Here is a 27,122-nt window from a genome sequence, read left to right on the forward strand (position 1 = left end):
CAGAGGGTGGGATCAGGTTAAAGTGTGAATTAGGTATTTGTAAATAATGAATCAGTTGTATTTGCTGCATTGTTCATTATAGTTCTTGCTTTAAATAATCATTAATTATGTTTAAACTTACAAACCTAGTGACTGTAATTATTAGGCAGCCAAAGGTCAAATACTTAGGATATTTTTAGAAGAATTATTGGTTAACTCACTTGTGCTGTGACTCTGGGGCAGGTGGGGCTGGAATTGACAGTGCACTAGCCCAGTGTGTTCTATCCCCTTTCACACACAAAAGATCGTTTGTGAGCCCAGAGCCAATCAAACATTCATGAAATGAAAGGGCAGTGCTACAATCCATAGTGACATTCACCCAATCTCTCCTCCTGTTAACAGTCTTTCCAGGCAAGGCTAAATTATCAAATGTGTTGAGTGTTTTCATCGGTACCATGGCCTCATAACATGAAAGACTCGGCATGTTTGATTGCTGTGAAAGGAAGGGCATGGGTTTGATGAATCCAACGGGCGGAATTCTTCGCTCCCGCGCGGCATCGGGAAGGCCGTCATGAACTCGGCCGAGTTTCACGATGACCTCGGAGGCCGTTCCTCGCACCCTATTCAACCCCCCCCCCAACCAGCATGCGCGGTTGCCGTCTTCCCCTCCGCTGCCGCGCAAGACGTGGCGGCGGAGGGGAAAGAGTGCGTCTCTTTGAGACGCCGGCCCGATGATCGGCGGGCACCGATCGCGGGCCAGTCCCCTCCCGAGCACGGCCATGGTGCTCACTCCCCTCTCTGCCCCCCACAAGCTTCAAACCAGCATTTTGCGCCCATGTTCACGATGGCAGCGACCAGGTGTGGTTGCCGCTGTCGTGAACCGGTCGGGAACGGCAGGCCGCTCGGCCCATCCGGGCCGGTGAATCGCCGGTCGCCGTGAAAAACGGCGAGCGCCGATTCTTCCGAGCGGGGTGTGGGAGAATCGCAGGGGGCGCCAGGGGGTGTGGCCCTCCCACGATTCTCCCACCAGGCGTGGGGAGCGGAGAATTCCACCCAATTTCTTTCCAATGATTAAGAACTATGGTTTCAATGTGACTTTGTAGAAATTGAGCACCTGATGCCCAGCAAGTTATTTACTGTAATTATTGTCCAAAATACAGCACTTTTGGCACTTTGGTGGGCATACGACTCATTTGTAATTCATGCCTTTATCATCTATGTAAGGGCACGGAAAACAAAGGCAAAGAAGTAATGCTAACTGCACAAATTATTGGGTCATGTGAATTTGTTTGCAGGTTTTGGCACCCAGCGTTAGGAAGGAAATCAAAACCATTGAGGCAATTCATGAAAATTAAACCACAAATAAGAGGTTCTCGTTATAAAGATAGTGTTAATAATTAGAATTCCTTTTACGAGAACATTGAAGGTTAAAAGAAAGAGTGATTCCTTTTTTTTTACTTTGTTCATGAAATGTAGGCATGGCCCAGCATTTATTGCCCATCCCTAAATACCCCTATTGAGATTGTGATTTACCACCTTCTTGTGTCGCTGCAGACCATGTGGTATACGTACATCCACAGTGTACGACTGTTACGCTGCTGTTGGGAAGGGAGTTCAAGGATTCTAACCCACTTGCCTAGATGAGTGCAGCTCTAACAATGGTCACAAACATTGATACTTTCCACAACAAAGCATGCCTCTTGATTGGCATCCCATATACAACCTTAGAAATTCACTCCCTCCACCAGCTCACAGTGGCAGCAATGGATGTTATTCACAAGATGCACTGCATCAACTCACCAAGGTTACTTTGACAGCAATCTCCCAAACATTCGACCTCTACCACTTAGAAGGGCTTACGTAGTAGCTACATATGGACGACACCACTTGCAATCATCCTGACCATCTCCCACACTACCCTCAACAATATATTGCTGTTCCTTCATCGCCACTATAACCAATTCCGGTAGCATAGTGGTTAGCACTATGGCTTCACAGCGCCAGTGTTCCGGGTTCGATTCCTGGCTGGGTCACTGACTGTGCGGAGGCTGCACGTTCTCCCTGTGTCTGCGTGGGTTTCCTCCGGGTGCTCCGGTTTCCTCCCACAAGTCCCAAAAGACGTGCTGTTAGGTAATTTGGACATTCTGAGTTCTCCCTCTGTGTACCCAAACAGGCGCCGGAGTGTGGTGACTAGGGACTTTTCACAATAACTTCATTGCGGTGTTAATGTATGCCTACTTGTGACAATAAAGATCATTAAAAACAAAAATCCTGGAATCTCTATGACAGCATCGTCGGAGGACATTCACCACAAAGATTACAGTCGTTGTTTTAGAAAATGGCGCACCATCCCCATCTCCCGGGCAATTAGGGTCGGGTAATAAATGATGGCCTTGCCAGAGATGCCCTTATCTTATGAATAAAAATAAAACGACTGAGCATATAGCATACAAAATTCCCAGCATTGAGGAGCTGACAAACGTTCATTTGCATAGAGACTCAATTATAATAGCCCACCACACAATCCATTCAGGCATCAGCACAAAGGATTGTGCAGAGCGTAGACGCAAATAGCACACCCCAGCCAATACAAAGCAACACGTACTAAACCAAAAACAATTCACTCAATTCATCATTCGAACAATAAGCAGTAAAATGCTGATCATAAAATACTGTCATTATCTCCATTCTGCCCTCCCCAATTCTACTATAACATTTGGGGCTACATAATTATGCGTTCCTATAACACTACATTAGCTTTCAGAAAGCTTGCCCAATCACACTGGTTCCCCTGCAATGCTACTTTTATAGATAATGCCATAATGTCAGAAAATCATGAGAAAAGCCAGTGGATCCATCATACTTTCTAACAGTTCCTTACAACTTGTACCATTATGGATTCTCCCATTCCCCTCACTATTCCCAGCAGTAAGTGTCTTCAAGTTCCATCTACATGGAAACATATATCGAGTCTTTTCTGAGGGCCACGAAGAATCCAGCACGAGTTTTCAGGATACAAAGGAATAACATTTATTTACAATAACATTATATATACAACAGCAGCAGCAACTTCCCTTGCTGCTCACTCTTCTCTCTCTGCTGGTTCCAAACTAGCCAGCTCTACTTATGCAGAGAGTCTGCTAATGATTTCTCCCCCCCCCCCCCCCCCCCCCTCCTTGGGGAAGCTCATACTCCCATAGGATTGTGGGATTGTCATTAGTCCCCAGCCAGTGGTAAGCAGGCAGGTTATAACAGAGTCCTTGATAATGGACCCCAGTAACTTCCCTACTACCGACGTTCCTACATGGAAACATACATAGAAAATAGAAGCAGGAGTAGGCCATTCACCCCTGAGAGCCTGCTCTGCCATTCATCACTGTCTGTGTGAAGAAATTTGTCCTCACCTCAGACTCAAAAGGTTTACCCCTTATCCTCAATCTATGACCCCTAGTTCTGAACTCCCCCACCATCGGGAACATTCTTTCTGAATCTATGAGTTCCCCCCTCACTCTTCTAAACTCCAATGATTATAATCCTAACCAATCTTGTCTCCCCTCAAATGACAGTCCTGCCATCTCAGGAATCAGCCTGGTAAACCTTTGCTGCCCTCCCTCCATCGCAAAAACGTCCTTACTCAGATAACTGCACACAATACTCCAAGGCCCTATACAATTGCAGTAAAACATCTCCATTCCTATACTTAAATCCTCTCGCTCTGAAGGCCAACATACATTTGCCTTCCTTACTGCCTGCTGTACCTGCGCGCTTACTTTCAGCGACTGATGGACAAGGACACCAAGGTCTCGCTGAGTACCCCCTCTCTCAATTTACACCCATTCAAATAATAATCTGCCTTCCTATTTTTGTTACCAAAGTGGACAACCTCACATTTATCCATGTTTACTGCACCTGCCATGCATATGCCCACTCACTCAGCCTGCCCAAATCCCGCTGAAGTATCTGCATCCTCCTCACAGCTCACCCTCCCACCCAAATTTGTATCATCCACAAATTTGGAAATACAACATTTAGTTCCCTCGTCCAAACTATTAATATATAATGTGAACAGTCGGGGCCCTAGCAACATATCCCTGAGGTACCCCACTAGTCACTGCCTGCCAATCGGAAAAAGACCCATTTATTCCAACGTTTTGCTTCCTATTTGCAAACCAGCTTTCTATCCATCACAAGGCACTACCCGTAATCCCATGTTCTTTAACTTTAAATAGTAATCTGCTATGTGAGACCTTGTCGAAAGCCTTCTGAAAGTCTAAATAAACCACATCCACCGAGCTCCCTGGTCAACTCTATGTTGTAACCTGCCTGAATACTATAGGCTGGGGACTATTGGGTATCCCAAAACTCTTAGGGAGTATGAGCTCCCCCTATTAGCGGTTTCACCTGCATAACTAGAGCTAGCCAGTGTGGTACCAGCTAGAGGAGTGAAGCAGTGGTGAACTACTGCTGCTGCTGTATGTATAACATCATAAATAAAGTTTCTTTTTGACTCCACAAACTCGTGCTGGATTCTTTGTGGCCCTCACAGAACTCTACTAGTTACATCACCAAAGCATTCCAGTAGGTTTATCCAGCATGATTTCCCTTTCATAAATCCATGCTGACTTTATACCACTGCTTTCCAAATGCTGTGCTGTGAAATCCTTGATAATGGACTCTAGTAACTTCCCTACTACTGAAGTTAGGCTCACTGGTCCCTATTTGCTCTCTCCGTCCCTTTTTGAATAGCAGGGTTATATTAGCTACCCTCCAATCTACAGGAACCATTCTAGAGTCCAAAGCAGTTTGAAAAATATCCGCCAATGGATCTACTATTTCTAGGACCACGTCCTTAAGTATGAAGATTATCAGACCCTGGAGATTTATCTGCCTTCAATCCCATTCATTTCCAGATAACCATTTCACTAGTAATACTAATTTCCTTCAGCTCCTCAGTGGTATCTGAAAATATACCTAGAATGTTATCACCTAACTATCAGTTACCTGGGAGATTTATCACTTCAGTTCACATTGAACTGAAAAGAAGACTTACATTCTGCATCTTTCACATCCTCTGCACGTCCCAAAGTCTTTTTACAGCCAATTATCCCATTTTGGAATGTGTTGTAATGTAGGAACAGCCAATTTGAACACACCAAAGCCGCACAAAAAGCCATCTGGTACTGACCAGATAATCTGTTTTTGAGATGTTGATTAGGAGTAAAAATTGTTCAGACACGACGTGAACTCTCCGTGGCTTCCTCGACATTCATCTGAGAGGGTAGACAGGGCCTAACATCTCACCCTTCAGTACTGGAATTTCAGCCAGTAATGTTGTGCTCAAGCCCTGGAGTGGGATTCGAGCCCACAATCTTCTGACTCAGACGTGGTGTGCCACCAAATGAATCACAATTAACTAATGGCCAGGTAGTTTGTTCTGTGTATGACGGAGAACAAATCCCAGGTGGGAGTTTATTCCAGAACTCAAGTATTTGGAAATTATCAGCTGACAATTGTAGAATGAGAATCAAAGGGTTAAAAAAATTGCGAGATTTTAAACATACTTGTGAATTTGTGAATGCATTGAAAATATATTGAAATATAATTTACATTTATACAGTAATTTTGCAAGGTTTCAATGCATAGTACCTGACATTCTCTATCACTATGTTCTCACTTGCCTCCCACTGCTTGCTAAGGAGTGACTGCAGCATGTGGAGCAGTGAGACTTTCCCGACCACAGGAATAGTGTGTAACCACCCTATTGCTCTCAGCTATTGAGAGGATTGAAAGTGCAATGTTGCATTAAAAACTAATTTTGAACATCTGTAAGTTGTGCAAGGAATGACTCAGAAACAACGAATATTCGTACATCAGCGGCAGGGTAGCACAGTGGTGAGCACTCTTGAATCGCAGCGCCAGGGATCCAGGTTCAATTCCCGGTTTGGATTACTGTCTGTGCGGAGTCTGAACGTTGTCTCTGTGGGTTTCCTCCGGGTGCTCCGGTTTCCTCCCACAAGTTCCGAAAGACGTGCTTGTCAGGTGAATTGGACATTCTGAATTCTCCCTCCGTGTACCCGAACAGGCGCCGGAGTGTGGCGACTGGTGAACTTTCACAGTAACTTCATGGCAGTGTTAATGTAAACCTCCTTTTGACACTAATAAAGATTATTATTGTTAACTACTGAATCACTGTGGGCAGGGTGAGACAGGATGTGCAAATTCTGGCCTACGCACCATTCCCCTGCCCTGACAATTGCTTTTTGTTGCATATTAACAGCCAGTCAGAACACAACGTTCTTCATGTTGTTTATGTCTGTCAACAAATCACAGACCCCAAATGAGCTGGTTTATCAACAATACCCAAGTTTCATTTTCCACAAGTTCTGAAAGACGTGCTTGTTAGGTGAATTGGACATTCTGAATTCTCGCTCTGTGTACCCGAACAGGTGCCGGAACGTGGCAACTAGGGGATTTTCACAGTAACTTAATGACAGTGTTAATGTAAACCTACTTGTGACACGAATAAAAATATTATTATTTTATTTTGAGCTTTTCTCAGTACAGTTGGACATCATGTCAAACCATTATATTTTGGGGTGTTCTCGAAGGATTACTGTGACGCTACTGTGCAACCTAGTGCTGTCCTTATTGTCCAAATTGAAATATGCATAACTTTATACTTAAACTAACAATTTTCCTCAACGTTAAACATGGGGAAACAATGGTGTTGTGGTATTGTCACTGCACTAGTAATCCAGAGATCCTGGCTATTACGCTGGGACTTGGGTTCAAATCCCACCATGACGGAATGTGAATTTTCAATTCAATGAAAATCTAGAATTAACATTCGAATGATGAAACTATTGTGAAACCCATCTGGCTCACTCATGTCTGCCCACCTGGTCTGGTCTGACCTCCTTGTGACTCCACGACCACAACAATATGTGGTTCTTAAGTGTCCTCTAGCAAGCTCTTCGGAATTATTCAAGGCAGCCCGGTAGCACATGTGGCTAGCACGGTGGCTTCACAGCGCCAGGATCCCAGGTTTGATTCCCTGCTGGGTCACTGTCTGTGCGGAGTCTGCACGTTCTCCCCGTGTCTGCGTGGGTTTCCTCCCACAGTCCAAAGACATGCAGGTTAGGTGGATTGGCCATGCTAAATTGCCCTTAGTGTCCAAAAAGGTTAGAAGGGGTTATTGCGTTATGGGGATAGGGTGGAAGTGAGGGCTTAAGTGGGTCGGTGCAGACTCGATGGGCTGAATGGCCTCCTTCTGCACTGTATGTTCTATGTATCTATTCAAGCAGTAGGTGTTTGAACTGAGGTTGGAGAAGATGACATGGGTTAATAACCTCTGATCATTGTACCAATTTAGCCATTCACCACCAGATCTGGCTGGACCACATAAAGCACTACGGGGTTCTGCTCTTCTCTGGTAAAGCAGGATTCTGGAAAGCAATGGTAATCTCCAATTTTATTTTCCCTGCAAACCATCTTCTTAGAGGCCCCCTCCCCCTGTCTCCTCTACTCTTATCTCCAACAATGTGCAAGGGGTTCATGGATTTATTGGCCACTAAGATTGAGACCAGCTCATCAGCTGTCTTTGTCAACTCCCTCCCTTCCTCTAGCCACCTGACCAAACCTTCTCTAAAATTCCTCACAGCCCTAGTCCTGAACTCTCATCTTTCTTTTTGTTTCTCTCCTATCTCTCCCCAGTGAGGTCATTTTGCCCATGTGACCCACCTCTTGCTCCCTCGACCCTTCTTTCCACTAAACAGCTGAGCACCCAATTTCCCCTCCTGGTTCCCATGTTAGCTGGCAAGGTTCACGATCTCTCTCCTCAGGTCCTTTCCCTCACTCCTTTAATCTGCCTTCATCACCCATCTCCTCAATAAAAAGAACCATTAGCTCCACCTTTCCAAACAAACTCTTGCCCATCTCCAACCTTCCTCTTCCCTCCAAAATCTTTGAATATGTTGCCGTCTCCCAGATCTATTCCCATCTCCCCTGCATCTCCATGTTTGACTTCTTCCAATCAGTTTTCCGCAGAATTGTGCCAACTCTTATCAATGTCACAAATGACATCTTGTGTGCCTGGTTACCTTTCCCTCCTCATCCTTCTGAACCTGTTTGTAGTCTTTAACATTTTTATGTCTGCTCTTGCCCAGCTGGGTGGGATTGCTGTTGCCTGGTTCCATTCTTATCTAACTATTTAAAGCCAGAGAATCGCTTGCCATGGCATTTTTTTCCGCTCCCAAACCGTTACCTCTCGTGTCCCCCAAGGATTGATCCCTGACACGCCCCCCCCCCCCCCCCCCCCCCCCCCCCACCCCCTCCTATTTCTCATGATGTGGAGATGCCGGCGTTGGACTGGGGTGAGCACAGTAAAAGGTCTTACAACCCCAGGTCAAAGTCCAACAGGTTTGTTTTGAATCACTAGCTTTCGGAGCACTGCTCCTTCCTCAGGATTCACCTCTTACTGTTCTATTTCTCATGAACATGCTGCCCCTCAGCAACATCATCCGAAAATACATTGTTAGTTTTCACATGTATGGTGACAACTTTTAGCTCCACTTCACCATCTCCTCTCTCGACTTCTCTACTGTTGGCTTGCAGACTGTTTGTCCAACACCCAATATTGGATGAGCAGGAATTTCCTCCAATTCAATATAAGAAAGACTGAAACCGTTGTTTTCGTCACCCCCCACCCAAACTCTCTTCCTTAACTATTGACTCTATCCCTCCCCTTGATAAATGTTTGAGGGTGAACAAGATTCTTTGCAATCTTGGTATTATACTTGACCCCAAGATGACCCCGCAGCGGCACGGTGGCGCAGTGTTTAGCCCTGCTGCCTCACAGCGTCAGGGACCCAGGTTCAATTCTGGCGTTGGTTCACTGTCTGTGTGGAGACTGCACGTTCTTCCTGCGTCTGCGTGGGTTTCCTCCGGGTGCTCCGGTTTCCTCCCACGGTCTGAAAATGTGCAGGTTAGGTGGATTGACCATAATAAATTGCCCCTTACTGTCTCGGCATGTGTAGGTTAGGTTATGGGGTTACCGGGATAGGGTGGAGTGGACATGGGCAGGGTGCTCTTTTGATGGGTCGGTGCAGACTCGATGGGTCGAATGGCCTCCTTCTGCACAGCAGGGATTCTATGATTCAATGAGCTCCTGACCTCATGTCTGTGCTATCATCAAGACCACCTGTTTCTAACCCCATAACCGGCCAACTCAACCCTGCCTCACATCATCTGCTGCTTAAATCTTCACTTCTGCCTATCTTACCTATAGACTTGGCTATTCCAATGTACTCCCACATTCTGCCCACCATAAATGTTAGACCATTCGAACCTCCGTTGCCAATATTCTATCTAACCCACACCTAAATCCCTTTTCCATACCAGCCTCCCCGAACAGGCACCGGAATGTGGGGACTAGGGGCTTTTCACAGTAACTTAATTGAAGCCTACTTGTGACAATAAGCAATTATTATTATTTTCCGTTCACCCATTTCCCCCATGCTCATTGACCGGAATTAAATCCAGTCAAGCAATGCCTTGATTTTAAACTTCTCATCATTAGTTTCAAACCTTTGTCCCTGCCTACTTCTGTGATCTCCTCCAACCCTACCAACCTCTGAGATCATTCTGGCTACCAGGATATCCCCGATTTGAATTGCTCCAGCACTGATGGCTGTGCCTTCAGCTAGCTATGCTTTAAGGTCTGAGATTATTAATGGGCAGCACGGTAGCAGAAGTGGATAGCACTGTGGCTTCACAGTGCCAGGGTCCCAAGTTCAATTCCCCGCTGGGTCACTGTCTGTGTGGAGTCTGCACGTTCTCCCCGTGTCTGTGTGGGTTTCCTCCGGGTGCTCCGGTTTCTTCCCACAGTCCAAAGACATGCTTTATCATGGATTGGCCATGATAAATTGCCCTTAGTGACTAAAAAAGGTTAGGAGGGGTTATTGGGTTATGGGGCTAGGGGGGAAGTGAGGGTTTAAGTGGGTCGGTGCAGACTCGATGGGCCGAATAGCCTCCTTCTGCACTGTATGTTCTATGTTATCACCTCCCTACACCCCGCCACCTCTCTATCTCCCTCCTTTCCTTTAAGGAACTCCTTCAAATCTATCTCCTTCACCACGATTTCGGCCATCTGATCAAACGTCTCCCTATGTGGCTCAGTTTGCCTCACAACATTTTATTATGGTAAAGGCACTATAAAAATATAGGTTGCTGTCATACTTACTTAGCGACCTTGACTCCTTTAAATCTTGCTAGATCGGTGCAATAAACTGGAAAGTAGTAATATACGTTTTCATAGGGTGATGAATTTCTCCTTTACAGATGGCAATATTGTATTGCACTTTGCCGCCCACAAGCAAACTTAAGAGTATTCTGCCATCTACTGGGCGGGCAAGCTAAAACATTTTCTTTCGCAAAACAGGGAGTGCAAAATAAACAATGCAAACCACCCATGACTTTGGTTGGAATGTTTCGAAAAGGGAAGGGTGGAGATTAAAAGGAGAACATACATGTAGATATTGTCATTGACCTATATATTATAAAGGATCTTTAGAATAATAGGGTTTTGGAGCACAAAAAAGGAGACTTTGGCCCATCGTGTCAGTGTCAACCATTAATCCCATTTTCCAGCACTGGTCCATTGCCTTGTCTGCTATTACTGTGTGCTTTTGAGTCCATGAAGAGTTGTGAAATTTATCCCTATATTTCAGCAGAATCGGATTAAAATTTGGCTGCAAGTAAAACAAAGTCAAATTAGAGGAAGCTTTGCAGGAAGTTTAACAAGTATAATGAAAAGAAAGCAAGCAGGAGAGATATAGAGATCAAAACGTATTTAAAAAGACAAAATCAAATGATACAACGAGCAATCTACATAATCAGACAGTTTGACCTTCTAAGCAAATATGGGACACGACCGTACTTCAGCTCCCTGCCAACAGGTAGAAACATTTTCACCGACATCCAGCTGTGAAATATAAATGTTGGCCAAGTTCCTCCTTCCTGTAGATGTTTGATTGGGATAAATGATTCTGAGGTCAGAAATCAAAATGTCCAAAGAATTAGGCCCAGAAATCCCAGTGCTATCTTTAATGAGGTCTAAAGCTGCCTTGGTGTTTGGGCTCGTTATAACAGAGTTGGCATCTAACTGGAAAAAAAAAACTAGTATTTAATTGGACCGCTCCTAGCTTTTAATGGCTGATGTCTGCATTTACCTTTTTCGACTCCTATAACTATTGTATACTCCTCCATTGGCTCACCCCCTAGATGTCTCCATTTCAGCCCAAAAGTTCAAGTTTCTCCAGCCTTTCATCACTCCACATCAGGGACTAGCCTTATAGTTCACCTCTGCCCTGCCTCCAGTGCTGGTATACCTCTCTTGTTTCTCGATAACCTAGGTGTAGTGTGCAAGGTGCAGACTGGCCTGAACATTATACCATTTAGCTCGCTACCTCCACTGAACCATATCCTACTGCGCTGGTTTTAGAACTCTGCTTCCTATTCATACTGAGTGATGGTGGGACAAGTTTAACATCCAAACTAACAGGACTCTAATGTCTTTTTCGAATGTTTCCTCAGATATCGCAACATCATTCAGGGAGTAGGCACGCCATCTAATTTCTCTTCAGATGTATAGAGCTTCACTTATAGTCACATGAAATTCCACCTGTCAGTGTTCTGCCAATTTACACATCTTGTTTGATTCACTCTGTAATTTATAAGCTGCCTTTTCTGATTTCGTCGCCCTTAGCAATTTGGTATCGTCTGCAAGTTTTACTTGCATCGAGTATTTGAATCCAAGTCATCGAATTAAAATCGAAGTAAAGGTGTTCCCAACGTAGAGCCCTAAGACATGCCAGCTAGTAAATACGCCCCCATATTCTGACCTAACTCCTGAATTAATTATTTCCTACCCATCAGTCATGTTCTTACCACTCCCAATGTTTAACCTAAACCCCCCACAGCTTTCTTTCATGTTGAACTTCAATAAAGCCTTTTGGACGTCGAGGTACATCATGTCCTCTAGGTTTTTTGACAGTCCACTTGAGTGGGCAATGTATCAAAGATGATCAGGGAGTTTTGTCAGGAGTGGGAGTGTTGATCTGCAGAACTGTCAAGAGTTTGAAACTGCCTATTATGCTAAAATAGAAGTGAGGAACCAGTCTCGCCTGCTGACTGTCAATGTCATTGACATGCTAATGTTGCACCAACGTTAATACCTACAATCCAGAGGCTGATCACTTTCCACCAACAAAAACAAAAATCCTAATAATTAAACTATGAACAGCTATGATGCTTCAGAGCACAAGCCCCCAAGACATGAAAGCAGAATTAGGCCGTTCAGTCCATTGAGTCTGCTCCGCCATTCAATCATGGCTGATTTGTTCCTCATTCCCATTCTCATGCCTTCTCCCCATAACCACTGATCCCCTTATTAATCTAGAACCTGGACAGGATTCTCCACTGGCTGACCCCAAAATCATGAAATACGATTGGGCTAATTCGACGCTAAAATCGCGGCGGGTGCCGATTTGACGCCAAATCGCGATCCTCCTTCACCTCGACAGCGGCGTCAATGCGTTCCAGAGTTCACATACAGTAAACACCATTAGCATATCATTAACGAGCCTATCCGGTATTCTCCGGGGCCTCCGTGATGCGCCGCCTCTGATGAGCCGAATTCCCATCTTGTTGGCTGGGTTGTGTGTGTGTGTGGGGATTGTAATGTGTATAAGCGGCTGCAGCTTGTCAGCCTCCCGAGTGTCAATCACGGACCTGGTGAATCCCACGACCGTTTCTCATTGAAATCGATTGTGTTCCACGTGGCGCTGGTGCGAGCCCCTTAATAGTAGTGGAATTGATCCAGGTTCGGCGCCAGTTTTGCTGTTGTGAAAGTCCACAGATTCTGCGTCGGCGTCAACACTTAGTCTCAGAAACAGAGAATCCTGCTCCGTATCTATCGCTGTCTTAAACACACTCAGGACACGATTCTCCAGATAGATTTCTAAGCGTTGCAGCGAGCGAGAATCGCCACGCTTGGCCCAGCGAGGCCGGCAGCGCTATTCAACTTTAATTGGTTCACTTAACAAGGCCCCACACGCTTCTCACTGCACGTGAAGGCTCAGCAGCTGATTCGCTGGGACCGTGCTCGCCAGCACCCAGTTAACAAGGTCGAGCAGCACTTAAGCTGCACTTGCTCAACCAACCCCAGCCAGCTCGCAATAATGGTGCTGAGAAGACTGGCCCCAAGATTCTGGGATGCTGACCTGGGAAGACTCCTAGACGCAGCCAGAAGGGATGTCCTGTTCCCCCGAGGGTCCCGGAGGGTTAGCCATGGGGCAGCCAGTGCTGCCTGTGACAGCAGCTGTGAGCTTGGGCAGTGTGACCAGGAGGACTGGCCTCCAGTGCCGAAAGGTCAACGACCTACAACGGGCAGCACGGGTGAATAGACACCAACAAGAGGGCCCAGACTGATGGTGGGTGGCCAGACCTATGAATCCTCACCACCTTTAAAGAGCAGGCCCTGGAGGTGACTGGGGTGGCTGGGGAAAGAGCGGTCACCCACGCGGAGGCTGGCGGACGCCGCAGAGGTGAGGAAACACCAGGCTCCATCGAGAGGGCCTGCCAAACGTGCGTAGTGATTGCCTGACTGACTGACCCATTCCTCCCACTGACCACATGTCCATTCTCCTGCAGGTCCAGCAGCCGATGGGCTGGTCCATCCTGGGCAACACCCTGTCCTGACTCCGAGGAAAACATCTCGAGGAGAGCTCCGAGGATGCAATTGTTCTCGTTGCGGCATAGCTGTCATCCCTACCCTCCACCAGCGCAGATACACACACCTCGGAAGGACATGTTAGTGGTCAGGCGCACAATCTGGGAGTCCGAGGTCTGCTGGATCCCAGTCTGGTGCTGAGCCTCTGGTATAGGGTTACCCGGAGCTGATGGAGAGGACAGGGAGCAGCCGGGACATTCAGAGGGAGATGTCAGCATCACGCCAACAGATCCATAGCCGATTGGTGGAGTCCCAGAGGCTACGGGCGCAGGACATGGTGCCCGCAATATATGGCACCGAGGCCAAGACTACCAGGGTGGCGACCACAGTGAAGAACCTAGTGCACGAGGTCGGCACCATTAGTGAAGGTGTACAATGCGTCGCGCAGTTGATGACGACCATGGCTGAGGGTCTCGGCTGAATATCTGTCTCGGTGGAGGATATAACCCAAGACCAGGCCGACCTTGATGAGGTTCTACGGGACATGTCCTGCTCTCAGCTGGGAATGGCCGAGGTGCTGCGGAGCTTGTCCCAGTCACAGGTGGGCATTGCTGAGGCGCTGCATCGCATTGCCCACTCACTGAGGAGCATCAGCGAGGGCGCCGACACGATGGTGCGGACCATGGGGAACCGCCAGAGCTGGCAGAGCCGGATGACGCAGGGGCAGCCGGGGCCTGATGGTGGCCACCAGCTCCCCCAAGTTCCAACCCTCTGATAGGGCTGCGTCCCGCAGCCAGCACACGAGACATGGTGGCGCTGCTGTGCGTGCGCCATCGACAGGTGCAACAAGATCCTCCAGCCTTAGAGCCCCCAGAGGACACCTGCCGGGGCATCAAAGGCTACGGGATCAAAGGCTGGCTGCCTCCAACTCTGATGTGCAGCCCGGGGAGACACATAGATCTAAAGGTAGAAGGGCAAAGCACATCGAGGATCATTGAGGGTACCGGGGGAGGGGTAGAGTGGGTAGGTAGGGGGTGGGAGGGGAGGTGAGGGGGTTGGGAGGGTGGGGTGGCAGCACCATTGGGAGAGTAGAGAATTGTTACACATTAAACACCCTTGTGCACCAGCAATATGATGCCTCTGTCACTTTCTTCTGCAATGTGGGCTAACCTTCAAACCCTTGGCCCATCTCTCCAGGCATCACCCCTCCTTGTGGCACCCACTCACCCTCCGGCTATGGACATGACCCCGGAGCTGTGTCCCATCCCCTGAGTGTTTGGATGTTGGCTGCTGCGTGTGTGGTGTTACCTCTCGCAGTGTTCGTGCACAGTGTCCATGCATCAAGGTCTGATTGGGATGCTAGACACGACTCCCACATGCTACATGGTCCGCCCAGCCACGGGAATTCACTTGGGATGGGTGGTCACTTAACCATGATTGCCAATTCCCTGTTAGCAATAGCCTTCAGCTGCATGGCCAGAGGCCTCAGCAGTCAGCGCGGGCTTTAGGTGGTCGTTGGAGCAGACCAGAAGGAGCAAGGATTTCCCCGTAATGGGTACACACGATCCGGGGGTTGGCATGGTGGTACCACAAGCGGTTGCCCCCGGTTGCCCCTCAGCACCTCTCCCCACCCTCCTATGGCAGCCCACATCTGCAGAGGGTCCCCCACCTCCAGCTGAGGATCCCCCACCGAGCACAGGAGCAGCAATCGCAGAGCCCCCGGGCTCTTTGCCTGTGAGCAAAGATGGCTACTCACCATCTCGGCTCCCCACTAAAGCCCTTCCGCCAGGTTCACATTTTTCAAAAGGAGTACGAAGTGAGGCCAGCGTGACAACTTGCTGGGGAGGCTGCTGAATGACAGGAGGCCATAGGATAAGGGGTGGCTCTCTTTAATTGTATGGAAATGGAGCTTAAGTGGTGATAATTGGTTTCTCGCCACGTTACGGTGAGATCCCACTGTCGCCTACTGGAGCAGGCCAGTTGCATCGCAAACTGTTTGGTGCCTGGCGTAGTTCTCATTGTTGGCCTCTCCCGCTATTCACCGGCCTTGATTCGCTAGAGTGAAAGCCTAACGAGGCCGGAGAATCACGCCCTCAGTGACTTGACCTCCACAGCCTTCTGCGGCAATGAATTCCATAGATTCACCGCCCTCTAGCTCAAGAAATTCCTCGGGCGGAATTCTCCGCAAGGCCCAACGCCGTCATGAAACCTGGAGAGGTTCATGACGACGTCGGAAGCCTGTCCCAGCCCCCTATTCTCCCCTACCCGGGGGGGGATAGGCGGGCCGTACCGGGAAACCCGGCGGCCGGGCCTTGTCCCTGGCTTCAAGCCCCGGCGCGCCAAGAATGACGCCGCAGCGGAGCCTAATGACGTCAGCCGCGCATGCGCGGGTTGGACAGCTCAAACCCGCGCATGCGTGATCAAGCATGGCGGCTTGGTCTTACGGGGCGGCGGTGGGGAAAGAGTGCGTCCCCTTGAGACGCCGGCCCGACGATCGGTGGGTACCGATCGCGGGCCCGTCCCCTCCCGAGCACGGTCGTGGTGCTCGATCCCCGATCCGCCCCCCCCCCCCCAGGCCCCACACTTACCTGGCACGTCATGTTCACAACAGCAGCGACCAGGTGTGGTTGCCGCCGTCGTGAACAGGTCGGAAACGGCAGGCCGCTCGGCCCATCCGGGTCGGAGAATCGCGGGCCGCCGTGAAAAACGGCGGCCCACATTTCTCCGAGCAGCGTGTCGGAAAACCGGACACACCGGGCAAAATTCTCCGACCCCCACGACGGGCCGGAGAATAGCGGGAGGGCCTTCCCGACATTTTTCCCGCCCTCCCGCTATTCTCCCCCCCCCCCCCCCCCCGCCCAACTCCCGACACGAATCGCTGCCGCCGTTTTTTTACGGCCGGCAGCGATTCACAGCTGTTCGATGGGCCGAAGTCCCAGCCCTTTACGCTGTTTTTACGAACGGCAAACACACCTGGTCTGGCCGTTCGTAAAAACGGCGGGAACAACTCGCTTTTTATAACCATGGCACCGATTGGCACGGCAGTACCACGGCCGTGCCAAGGGTGCCATGGGCCCGCAATCGGTGGGCGTCATCCGCGCATGCGCGGGTTGGAGTATTCCAATCCGCGCATGCGCGGCTGACGTCATATGACACGTCAGCCGGCGCTAACTCCGGCAAGCGGGCTTAACGAAATTCGTTAAGCCCGTGATGCCGGAGCTTGCGGCGTCGGGCTGCTAGCCCCGACCGGGGACCAGAATCGGTTCCCGGTCAGGAAGGGGCGCGCTGGCGTCAAACCCGCCCGGGTTTGACGCCAGCCTTACGATTTTTCCCGTTTTGGGAGAATCGCGCCCACCATTTTTTGGGGGGGTGGGAGAATAGCGGGAGGTGCGGGAGCGGACACACACACCACACACCGCTATTCTCCCACCCATCGTGGTTGCGGAGAATCGCGGCCCTCATCTCAGTTTTAAAGGATCGTCCCTTCAGTCTGAGACTGCACCCTCAGGTTCTAGTTTCTTCTACTAGTGGAAACAGCCTCTCCACATCCACTCTATCCAAGCCTCTCAGTATTCTGTAAGTTTCAATAAGATTCTCCCTCGTCCTTCTAAACTCATACGAGTACAGACCCAGAGTCCTCAACCGCTCCTCATATGACAAGTCCTTCATTCCAGGGATCATTCTTGTGAACCTCCTCTGGACCCTTTCCAAGGCCAGCACATCCTTCCTTAGATACATATTCCTATATGTTGATATGAAGTCTCTCTCAGAGCAAGTTTAATTAGCAAGCACATTCAGGTTAACAATTACATGGTCCAAGAATCTCTCAAACCTAACTTTAACACTGAGATATAACAAACCATTTCCAGCTGTCAGCAACAAAGAAATCATATAAAATAAGACACATGCTTTTCCTCTCTTCTTCACATAGACACATGCTGACAGAGAACATTATATTAAAAGGGTTTTGCATTATTACTGCTGTGATCTTAGCTAAATCTTTCTATGTGACTATACTGTGAAGTGCACTTCTGAAGTTAAAATGAAGTGATAAATAAATAATATTCACAATTAAGTACTGCCAGAGGCGTCTTCATGGGACCTCAGAGAACACAACCTGTAATGACAGGCTTTTATCTCTTAAAGAATCCTTGGCAAGTTAGTGATGGTATGAGGGTGGACAACCAAGAGAGCAAGCAGGTATCCTTTCTCTTTGTAATATTGAATTCTTAGAGCTTCATTATGTTACAGATACCCCATTAATACAATTCCTACACAATGCATAGTTTTATTTCTCAGTCCCTTCTTCAGTCAGCGTGGGTGGTGCAAGCTTGGTATTTTCTTTTTTTATATAAATTAGAGTACCCAATTTATTTTTTCCAATTAAGGTGCAATTTAGGGTGGCACATCTTTGGGTTGTGGGGGCGAAACCCACGCAAACACGGGGAGAATGTGCAAACGCTACACGGACAGCGACCCAGAGCCGGGATCGAACCTGGGACCTTGGCGCCGTGATGCAGCAGTGCTAACCACTGCGCCACCGTGCTGCCCAGATTGGTATTTTCAAACTACGACACGTATGATCTTAAAGTTGAGATCGTGGCAGCCATTGAGTGTTAGCATACATCTTTTATAATTTTATTGTCACAAGTAGGCTCACATTAACACTGCAATGAAGTTACCGTGAAAAGCCCCTAGTCACCACACTCCAGCACCTGTTTGGGTACACAGAGGGAGAATTCGGAATGTCTAAGTCATCTAACAGCACGTCTTTTGGGACTTGTAGGAGGAAACTGGGTCACCCGGAGGAAACCCACGCAGACACGTGGGGAACCTGCAGACTCAGCACAAACAGTGACCTAAGCAGGAATCGAACCCGGGTCCCTGGCGCTGTGAAGAAACAGTGCTAACCAAATCTCAGACCCTGTCATATTTCTGTAACGGAGATTAAAAAGCAGAAGGAATTCTCCATTTGTTTATCTATTCATGGGATGGGGACGTCACAGACAATGCCAGCATTCAAAGCACATCCCAAGTCGCCCTTGAGAGGGCGGTAGTGATCCACCTTCTTGAACAGTCTCTGTGGTGTAGGCACTGTGCTGTTGGAAGGAAGTCCAAAGATTTTGGCTGAATGACCATGAAGGAATTGGCAGTATATTTCCAAGTCAAGGTGCTGTGCCACTTTGAGGGTGAAGATGGTGGTGCTCTTCAGCACCTCAGGTTCTCCTGGGTGATGGAAGTCCTGGGATTGGGTGGTATGTGTTTGGGATGTTTGAAGGAACCTTGGTGAGTTGCTGTAGTGTAGAGATTCACAACCTTTTCCCCGTTGAGGTGCCCCTTCCCCATATTTTAAAAATCCCATGGACCTCATACAAGTCCAAAAATTAGAAAGTAAATCGAAGTACTACAGTTTCTGGAAGTCTAAAATAGAAACAGAAAAGGCTGGAAATACTCAGAATGTCTGGCAGCGTATGCAGAGAGAGAGAAACAAAGTTAACAGCACGATTCTCCCTTTTATGGGTGGGTTTTGATTGGATAAACTTGAAACTAACGCAAATGTTGCCCTCCTGCACCGCAGATTGAGAAGCAAAATGATCTGGAATCAAAATCTAGAAAGGTCCACAGATCTAGATGCCCACCGACTGGGCCCACTAGCAACAGGTCAAATGATCAGAATTCAGACCGCATGGGGTCATGGCCAGTTGATGGTGGTACATGTCCTGCAGCCAAACAGTTACGTGGTAACCTCAGAAAGTTTCCAGTATGTACACAATCGCCGTCACCTTTTGCAAGTATTAGAACCAGCACCAACAGATAACAACGCACTTCAATCACCTGACCTATGACACCAGCAGAGAACTGACTGTCGAATTTAAGTGTTCCTTCCAACGGAAAAGTGGGGAGAGAAGGAGACACGATGGGTTATGTGCTAGTCACTACAGGTTAATCCTTTCCTCAGTATATATGTATGTAAATATTATGCATTGTTAACTTGTTTAATTGTATGTCACACACTGGTCTGTACATCGTTACCTGCTGCGCAGAGTGCTACATCTCATGTCACCGGGTGTCCCAACTAAACGGGGGAGATGGAGACTGAGAGGTCCACAGCGAACGGGATGACGTGTCTACAAAAGAGGTCACGATGTGGGAGCACAAGGGTGTTCCCCGGGAGCACGAACAGAGTACAAGTGACGATGTAGCTAGAGAGTTAGTGAATAAACTACCTTGTTGAAAGTCCTTGTTGTCAGTGATTCACTGACCCCACAACATATCAACATCACCCCTCCTAGAGAGGGACAGGGACGTTACCTAGACGTCTGTCCACACAGGCCTCAGTCTGTCTCTAGATACATCTTTCACCTCCATGTCTTGTGTTTCAATGACCTATTTTCAAATGTCATCCTATTGCTGATAGCTTCCAGTAGCTGTTCATTTCCCAGTGGCCTCGCTATACTGCCTGAGCAATGTGGGGCTCGCTGATTTTAGAGTGGATGGTGCCATGTTTCATGAGGGCAAGAGAAAAAAACTATTTACTTACATACTGACAGACTCTTTGAAACAGTCCCATGGCCTACGAGGGGCTGTAGACCACAAGTTGATATCTCCAGCTGCAATGCATCTTGTCAGTGATATACACTGCAGCAACTGCGGGAGTCAGTGTTTAAGGTGGTGCATGGGGTGCCAATCATGCGTCAAGGGTTATTTTCTCTTCATTTTTTTATCAATATATTTCTAAACTTTTGACAGCACCGACCAATCCAGGCTCGTTCCACGTCTGTCCCTCAGGGTCTGGCAATATCTCAACATCTCACTGAGTCACCCAAAGACGTGTGAATACTCACACGTGTCAGGTCAAAATAATCCATCTCATCCTCGTTTAGATATTTAATATATTAATAAGGAAAATCTCTAGAGGCCAGCAGGCCCGACTGCCCTGGAGCAGCCCTCCCTTCTGCACCAGTGCCTACAGATCTTCTACATGTCTTCTGGATTTCTTCTGCCCAGGAGAGGACTCTGGGGTGATGACCCACTGGGTCCTAACTGTGCCAGGTGACCTGCGTCTGCTGTGTTGTCCTTAAAGGGGCAAAGACCACAATCATCACAGGGGTGAGTTACTTGCCGCAGAATTCCCAACCGTTAACCTGCTCTTGTAGTATTTAGGTAGCAGTATTTAATTCAATGCATCAGTTAAGTTTCTCCTTGCAAATGGCACAGTGAACAGTCCCACGTCTGCCCTTTGTGTTGGAGGGAAGATCATTGTTGAAGCAGCTCAAGATGGTTGAGGCTGGGATATTGCCCCGAGCAACTCCTTCCTGGGACAGTGGTGATTGGCCTCCACCAAAACCACCTTTCCATGTACAGATATGAATCCATCTAGTGGAGATTTTACCCTTGATCTTCACTGAATTCAATTTTCTTGGGTTTCTCTCAGCTGGATCGGTGACATAAATACTGTGGCTACAGGCAGTCCCCAGTTGCACATGGTGCTAATCGCAGAGGCCTGTGTCTTTGGCTTGGACAGCACTGTCCCCTCTCTCAACCGGCCACCACAGTGTATTTGCAGACAAGCATGTAGTGGTGACCCACCCTAGGACAAGGCCCTGTAATATAAAGGGTTAATTTAGCAAGAGCCCATTTTCTTACAGCCATGGTGCATTCTGGGTGACGTAGCTTACCCTTGGCTGTCGTCTCATCCTCCAGCACAGGTGTTGGCCCACTAAAGGAACACAAGATTCAATCTGGCTGAGCAGGCTGTGGAGTCCAAGAGGACTGGAGGCTGTAACAACACTGAGGTGTTGCACGTTTTACTATGGGCGTAAAACGCGTTTATTGGAGTGTATTAACACGCCTCCGTATTCGACGTGTGCTTAACACTACTAGGCTCTGTTGTATGTAATTATTCAGCTCTGGGAGTCGCCAGTTGCCGTATAGACAACGTCACAAGTATTCCAAGGTCAAGTTCAAAGTAATAAAGACGATACACCGATTAGTAAGGTTCAAACGATCAATATTTATTATACAGTTATAATAAATACTCATGCACACACTAAGAGACTAAGCTATAACTAAACTTAAGTGAACAGAATACTTATCTAACAGGAACAGGCAAGGTCAGAGAACGAGGCCTTCGTCCTGGTCTTGTACTGCAGCCTTCAGCAAGCGTTCTGTTACTGGGGGTCTAGTGGGCTTGGATCGCGTAGCGAGCGTTGAACTTACGGTTTCGGCGGCTGGTGCTCAACGGCTGGAGTCAGGATGCAAGATGTCAGTCAGAGCCGGAGCACGGGTTTAACAGACCGGGCTCTGTGGGGAATTTGCCTTTATACCCCTCTCTAATGTCCTTGCCCCCTTCTAGGCGGGCTCTACCTTTCGGTACCGATTGGAGCGTTTCCAAACGGTTACCTTCGAAATCCTCCAAGGCGGGGGCTTCCCTCGATGTTGGGGGGTGGTTTCGATATTCGTTACTCTGGTGCCATCCTGCCTGCACAACCAATTAAGTGTTACATTGAGATGGAAATGTTGCCATTGTTTGTGCCTGGATCTGGGCTGCCTCATCAGAATGTTAAGCGCTTTGCCATTAACACCTTTGGCTTGGAGATCTTGCACCTGGCCAGAAAACTGGTTTGCTGCTTGCAAAATGCTAATTAGTTGAGAGCAGGCTGTCTGTTCTCACTAAACAGGCTTTTCCTTCTGTCTTCCATTTTAGTTTGGCTCAGTGTCCATTTTGCGTGGCCAGCATGGCTACATTCCCTCCTTGTGATCCTCACAATCATACTATTGTGAAGGATCACCTATGTACGTTGCCTTCCTTGTGTTCTGACCTCTTGCCAGTTCCTGTTCTACTCTATCTTAAACTATGGGAAGAAGAGAAAAATTTTTTTTAACTAACATTTCCACTTGGCCCTATGTCAAAGGGACATGCATTACTACAACTGGGAACCTCTACCTATCACTATTAACCTTAACCTTAACTTAACATTTCATCACTCTAAAACCTTAATCATTCACACCACAACATCACACTTCCCCACTCGGCAGTCGAGTATGGAACAATATAATACATGGCTGAACTTTTTATTTACAGAGTGTTGTAATCAGTGAGGGGTTGAGGGGTTTGGTGGAATCCGAAGATGGGGGATTGAACTCTATAGATGGGTGAGGTGCTGGAACGAGAGGCTCTCCTCTTCCATTTCCTCAACCTGAGGGTCTGTACTAGTATGATGAGGATCGCGATCACCAACAGTGATTCGATTATATAGGACATGGAGTACCACGTCATGAATTTAGTGCACCAGGTCTGAACCTCGCTGATCAGAGCTGAGCACTGGGGGTTTGCTGTAATTGAAACATTTACGGTGGGGGTTGTGGGGGAAACGTGTCTTGTTTCCACACATATACACATGACATTTAGAAACAATAGGTGGGTTTCCATCATTTTGCTGTTCTTCTTCTTTCTCTTCCTTCTTCCTCCGGTATTGACAATCCTTGCTTCGATCCCTGTCTCGTCCTTTGAAACCTTTGGGATCAAGCACAGTATCTGTCAATACACAGTTTAAGACCTTTACTTGTTAGTGCATCTGTCTTTCAAAACCCAATTGACCCTTTAAAATGACTGGCTAAGTCACACCCTGTGACTCCCCTCATTTTTTTTTTCAAAAAGCGAATTTAAAGACCAGCATACACCTAACAATCCTTCCTTCTGCGAGCCGTCTCGCAGGCTTTGCTGATTTACCATCCGAATGTTCCCGGATGTAAATAGCATGTGGGATGGTGGCCGAAGGGCTACCTAACGTAAAATGAAAACAAACTTTGAAACAAACATCCGAATGAGTTGCGTATGGGCCGCGACGGGTATGAGTTGGATGGGATCCCCGGGTAGGGCGTGCTGTGCCATACCCGAGCTTGGCTGACCAAGGGTTGGTTCTCAGACAGGGCGGGTCCTCAGTGCCGTTTGTCCACTGCCTGAGTAACCTGGAAAAAAAACGGGTATGAATGTGTTCATCATGACTTGCAGCCTCTATTCGCCGAATAGAGGGGCACCTAAAAAACCAAGGGAGCCAAGATGCTCCAACTGAGGACATCACTGAAGTTCTCAGAGATATCTGCGGACAAACTATTTGGCGTGTGGCCTTACAACTTTGGAAAAGATCTCCAATCAAACCGAAGTTCTCAAAGGTTTCGGCAGAGAAACTTATTGTGTATGTGAGGTGGTCACAATCTTTTCAGCTGAAAAGAAGATGTCCATCCTCCAGCTGAACAATGTACAATCCTGAAAACAAACAAACATAAAACGAAGACAAACATACGTGCAGGTTCCATCAGAAAGGACATCGTTTCCCTCAAACGATTCCTATTTTACATCATCTGGACACCTCACTTTGATTCTGCCTCTGTGAACAGGGTCACAAAGGGGTTGCCGTGTCGGGAGTCAGACACCGTGTCGTCCTGCTCTCCCGGATCCCACACCCTTGTGTGGATCAGGCATGCAACTTTGGAATTGTGTGACCGGGGGTCACTTTCATCGTTACGGACAAGTCTGTAGGAATTGTCCCTGTGCCATTGTGTAGTGTCGAGTGTGTTGTCGGGGTAGTCGGGGTCGGGTGGTGGTTCTGGATATTTGAGGTAGGTGACTTCCATGGGGTCACTGGAGTCGGGGTCGTAGTTGGTGCAGTGTGGGCTGTATGGCTGTGTGCTGTCGCTGTCTTCAGAGTCAGTGTCTGTCCTACTGTCTCTGCTGTGGCAGCTTGTGGGCGTGTCGGGGCGTGGTCTGTAGTGGTCTGTGGGCGGAGTCGTGGGCGAGTCCGTTGATGAACTGGTCTGTGAGGGGGATGGTGGAGAAGTGTCTCTGGTGGGCGGGGTGAAGTGTTCTGCTGCATCCAGCAGGACATGGTGAGCATGGTTGGCCTGTGTTCCATATGCCTTTAACTGGTTTATATGGAACCACGCGGTCTTCCCATTAGGATACTTTATCCTGTAAACGGAGGGGCTAATTTTGTCCGAAATTGAGTAGGGACCGGAATATTTTGGAGCCAAAAAACTGCTGGGGTTATAAACAGATAACATTACCTGTTGCCCAACCTGGAATTCTGTGGTGTGCACGGTCTTATTGAAACAGGCAGTACGTTGCTGTCGGCGTTTCCCTAGCTGGACTGCGGCTGCGATCTGTGCAGACCTCACAGTCTCAACTAGATCTTTAACTGCCTTTTCATGTGTGAGGGCCGTCACTTCGGGGCTTGTCATGTCCAGTCCTAAAAGGAATTCTGTACCTTTCATAGGGCGTCCGGTCATGAGTGTATGTGGTGTGTATCCTGTAGATGTGGAGACAGTGTTCCTTATGAACATAAGTGCAAAGGGGAGCACTGAATCCCATGTGGAATTATTCTCTTGAACCATTTTCCTGAGGGTCGTTTTTAGGGTCCGATTCATGCGCTCCACAATCCCGCTGGACTGTGGATGATACGCAATATGGAAGTTTTGTTTTATACCGAATATTGTCAGGACGTTCCTCATGACCCGTCCTGTAAAGTGAGATCCCTGGTCCGAATCGATACTTCGGGGTAAACCCCATCTCGTGAAGATGTGGTGGGTCAGGATCTTTGCAGCTGTCTTTGCTGTGTTTGTACGTGATGGAAATGCCTCTACCCATTTTGTAAAGGTATCTATCACCACCAGAACATACTTATAGCCATTCCGACAAGGGGGCAATGGACCTATAAAATCGATCTGGAGGTTTGTCCAAGGGCCGTTAACTGGGCGAGTATGCCGAAGTTGTGCTTTCTTAGAATACCGCTCCGGGTTATTCTGAGCACAAATCAGGCAATTCTCAATGTAGTGCGTTACATCATTCCTGAGATTAGGCCACCAACAGAGTTGCCTGAGGTGCCTCGTGGTTGAATCAATTCCTTGGTGTCCGTGGTTATCGTGAAATAAAGCAATCATTGCATTTCTATCCTGCTGTGGGACCACATAAAGTTGATCCTTAATGATCACACCCTCATGTGTGGTCAGTGCGTGTTTAAAGTGTTCGTACGCAGGCACAAAGTTTCCCTTGAAAACCTCCCTGAGGTCTCCGTCCTGTTTCTGTGCTGCTACGAGATCTTTAACTTCTGTTTGTGAGACTTGTACTGCGCTCACAGGGGCGCTAGCTGGTGCGCTAGCTGGGGGGGTCCATAAGTGTCCTCTCCTGGAACCTGCCTTAGCCAATGCGTCGGCTTTTACATTCCCAGGGGGTGATGACCTATGGTGGCTGCGAACTTTTATTATGCCGAAGGTCCTGTCCTTCGCTTTCTCTAGGATATGCTGGAGTAAGGGGGCTGATGGAAGGGGTTTTCCGTCTGCGGATACAAAACCTCTTGTCCTCCACAGGGGCAGAAAATCTGTTAGACTGTTGCAGACATATAAACTGTCCGAATATATGTCTGCTGGGCTGGGGAAAGAAGCGGGGTGGTCCACTATATAGGCTATGGCTGCTAGCTCTGCTGCCTGCGCGCCTAAGTGACCAGGTAACTTCAGTGCTATTTCCTCGAGAGCGCGCCCCTGCGCGTCCTCGACGTAGATGCCGCATCCAGTGATACGCTCACCATTTAAAACTGTGGATGAACCGTCCACGTATATCTTGAGGGGTCCACACGTGTCTGTGTGTGGGGTGCCTTGTGCTGGGTTTCCTAGCTTCCTGGGGGGTGTTTTTGCTATGAAGGGGCCTGTGTTATGCAGGGGAGCTACAATTTCACAGTCATGGGGCTGTCCGGGGTATTGGAGGTTGTCTGCTAAATATGTGTGTGTGCGTGTCCGTTTTACAGTAATGTCCCGTCCTTGTAAAAGTAGGGTCCACCTAGCTGCCCTAATCTGGCTAACTGAACCGTCCTTCAGTCGACCGTCTAGTAGTAGCTGTGTGGGTGTGTGTTCGGTTAGAATGGTGATGGGGTTTAGTCCGGTTATGTATGAAAAGTACTGTACTGCCCAGAAGACAGCAAGGAGGTGCCTCTCACAGGCAGAGAATCCTTGTTCTACCGGGTCTAACAGTCGGGAGGCATAAGCCACTGGTCTTAGCTGCTCGTGCCGTTCCTGAAGCAACACGGCCGAGAGGGTCAGATCGGTGCTAGCTACCTCGATTGCGTACGGGGAAAGTTGGTCTGGGACTAGCAGCGCGGGTGCTGCACTAAGGGCTCGTTTTAACTCTTCCACAGCGCCTGTATGCTGCGGAAGCCATTCCCAGGGGGCTCCTTTCTTAAGGAGGTCTGAAAGTGGGGCGGCTTTTGTCGCGAATCCGTCGATGTGGTTCCGACAATAACCAACCAGTCCTAAAAACGACCGGAGGGCTGAAACATTCTGGGGAAGGGGCAATTTGACAATCGAATCAATTCTTTTGAATTCGATCTCGCGTTTGCCGTGCGTGATGACTGTTCCCAAATAC

The sequence above is a fragment of the Scyliorhinus canicula genome, chromosome 2 (genome assembly GCF_902713615.1).
Source record: "Scyliorhinus canicula chromosome 2, sScyCan1.1, whole genome shotgun sequence".
Taxonomy (NCBI): domain Eukaryota; kingdom Metazoa; phylum Chordata; class Chondrichthyes; order Carcharhiniformes; family Scyliorhinidae; genus Scyliorhinus; species Scyliorhinus canicula.